At 39.0% G+C, this 3,467-nt stretch overlaps 1 non-coding gene across 1 annotated transcript; it reads left to right on the top strand.

Moving 5' to 3' along the window:
• The first annotated feature begins 1,464 nt into the window (after window positions 1-1,464).
• On the top strand, window positions 1,465-1,571 carry LOC115208822. The gene has a single exon (XR_003881268.1). It is a non-coding gene; the product is annotated as a U6 spliceosomal RNA (small nuclear RNA).
• Window positions 1,572-3,467: the final 1,896 nt, after the last annotated feature.

The following is a 3,467-nucleotide window of genomic DNA, read 5'->3' on the forward strand; positions in this document are numbered from 1 at the left end:
TAAAAAAAGAAATAGCAAGAAGGAACAGGAAGGTAAACATAGCCTCATCTTCTGACCCCTTGAGTAAGAAAGATGCTGTAGACAAGCACAAAGTGTCCGAGTATGGTATAGTGACAAGTGTTTCAACAAAAGAAAAAAGTGTTTACGAGCGGAATAACCAGTTGTTGACTCCATTCAGCACCAAGATAAGCGAAAAATCAAATAGACGCGGCCAAAATTACAAATCAGGCAATGCGTCAACAACTATCACTACTACAGCAGCCTAACAGAAACAACAACAAAAAACACAACAACAGTGACAATAAAACAACGATAGAATCAATATCAATAGATGCAAAAACCACACAACAATAGCAGCAACAAAAGGAGCTATAGCACAACTGCAACAATCACATAACAACTACTACTATAACAACAGAAGCAACACGCGCAGAAACTACACTACGGCAATTACAAACCACGGAGGAACTCCTCAGCTACACCATCCTCCATATGAAAAATGAAAAGTTCATGGAATTTGTGCAAATAAGGACAGAATATTTACAAAAGTTGAGGATTTTAATGCACTCATTGATCTATGAAACATCAAATGAAGATCTGGTGAGAAGCACATCAGAAATGCATAGCATGCTGAGTAAACATTTCACCGATGGCGTTTCAACATATCCTCAACAAGAACGTGTTGGAATAACCTTTCAAATATTTTGAAAAATGAATGTCTCAAAAACAGAGTAATTGAAAACTTTCCACTCTTTGTTTATTTGGTCTCCAATTTTCCTCACGTGATCATACCAAGAATAGAGCGTATAACTGAACGTAGCACAGTCTCAGAGTCGAAACACGGACACCTGCTCAATGATCTAAGGTCACCACAAATAGATATAGCAGCCATCATCGAGACCAAAACTTTCTGAGGCTTAATCACTCGCCTGTTTTTGTTCCACTACAACGTCTGTGCCTTCTTTGAGCGGCACAGATCAAGTGATATGATAGCGATGTTTCTGAAAAGCCTGGATGCAAAAGTAAGCACAACCTTCATAAATTCAGATGAGACTAGACGTGAACTATAGTGAGTGCTGCTGTTGCAGTCTCACTAATGGCTAACTCCCTAACGGCCGGATTTCTTTAGACGGATTAGAAATATTTCTGTGACATATTAAACATAAGCTGGGAGTGTGAAGAGAAGGCAAAAATCACAAATCTGCTCAGATAGTTCCAACTGTTTGGCAAGTATCAACTTCATTTCCTCAATACACCAGTGTCAACTTGAACAAAACGAAACGTATCATCTAAGCTGTACATGTAGTATTGAAGCTCGTGGTTTGGGTTGTAGGCTACACAGACCATAATTTCATTATCTGTACAGTGAAGATAGACAAGATTATTAGATATTGGAAGCGCTGAACGTGTCTTTCTCAGTAAGAAATATGTTTAAAGATATTAGTTAAGCGGAAATTAACGGTGGCACTAGCTGCGGCGGTACATATTCTAAAATTGGAACGATACAGAGAAGATTTGCATGGCCACTGCGCAAGGATGACTCGCAAATTCGTGAAGCATTCCATTTTTTTCTATAGGCGCAGGAGTGGCTGTGTGGTAAGTAGCTTGCTTACCAACTACATAGTTCCGGGTTCAGTTCCACTGTGTGGCACTTTGGGCAAGTGTCTTCTACTATAGCCTCGAGCCGACCAAAGCCTTGTGAGTGGATTTGGTAGACGGAAACTGAAAGAAGCCCGTCATATATATATGCATATGTATATATATATATATATATATATATATGTGTGTGTGTGTGTGTGTGTGTGTGTGTGTGTGTGTCTGTGTTTGTGTGTCTGTGTTTGTCCCCTCAACATCGCTTGACAACCGATGTTGGTGTGTTTACGTCCCCGTAACTTAGCGATTCGGCCTAAGAGACCGATAGAATAAGTACTATGCTTACAAAGAATAAGTCTTGGGGTCGATTTGCTCGACTAAAGGCGGTGCTCCAGCATGGCCGCAGTCAAATGATTGAAACAAGTAAAAGAGTAAAACAGTAAAACAGGTGGTCACGTGGTGGTTCCCGCTGAAGAGCAAAGACGTAGCGGCAGAGAACAGTAACGGACAAGCTCTAGTTACACAACTAACTGTAAACATGAAGCAAGGAACGAGGAGAGGACAGTTTTGTCTTTGATGCACCGTAGGAATGAAATTTTCCCCGAATTACCTTGAATGATTTTAACTGTTAGAAACTTCATCCATTCGCCCATCTTCTCTGCACACTATTCCTGGGAGGATTATTGAGGTAAAGTCCTTAGGCATCCCCTCCATAGAGTTCTATCAGAAGCAACCGCTACTACACTTTCTGATTGGATTCCTAAATCTGACCAAATGAGACTATAAATATTATCCGACCAACTCGTTCTAGGTCTCCTGTCCGTTGGTTCGGCTTTAAAAATCCGTACTCCTATTCTTTTCTGTGGCATTATAATCACATGCCCGTAGTACTAGAACTGTGAGCTTTTAATGCGAAAAAAGTTGCTCTACCTGGAAAGACTCCCTGATCGCCAAGCGACGCACCCCGTCGAGTAACATTACTCCAGAGATCCTTCAACCATTTCGGCCGCTTGTATTCGTGATCGTTCCCTTGAAGTCATTACCCAACATCCATGACCCGAGATGGAGATAGCACACAAATTGAAATGAAGATAGCAAGTTTGAGCTTTTCACCAACCTCTCCCCCTCTGACGATCAAATGCTGGAGATGGGGCATTCCTGTGCAAGCACATACAATTCTAGCATCCATTTCAGCCTCCTGTTTGCCTTCATTCGTTAATACGGCCTCGATATTTCCTTCTATTAGGAACTTATTTCTGAAATTTTGACTATCTACTTATCTTAATGATATCATCCCCTTTTTACTCCATGTAAATATCCACTGTTTGCATTTCGTTCTTGTGCTGTCCATAACATCTTTTTGGCCCTTGTAGCCAATAAGTGAAACTAGTATTGTTGTTGTTTAATCATAAATAGAAACGATAGCAATAAATTCATATTAATGACAGAATGTAAGGAAAGAATCGGTGATATTAATCTTATATATATTAATAAAATAATTTATATGTATTTATACAAAACGAAAGCTCATTCAAATAGAATATAGATCCGAGTTATCACACACGGGGCAAACAGAAATAAACTTATGAATATATTCTTCTGGCTCGATGCCAGACTAACATAAGTTAGTGAATATCTTTATGTTCACATGATAAATCAGTCACTTATCGTAGTTTAATGTGTATGTGTGCGCACGTGCATGTGTGTGTGCGCACGTGCATGTGTGCGTCCGAGTTGTATATATATATATATATATATATATATATATTATATATATATATATATATATATATATAACAGATGAAGGTACCGTCAAATATGTGCATTCCTTAACTTAAACACCCACCATTTTAATTTTCCGATAATTGATATTT

This window comes from Octopus sinensis, linkage group LG2 (genome assembly GCF_006345805.1).
Source record: "Octopus sinensis linkage group LG2, ASM634580v1, whole genome shotgun sequence".
NCBI lineage: Eukaryota > Metazoa > Mollusca > Cephalopoda > Octopoda > Octopodidae > Octopus > Octopus sinensis.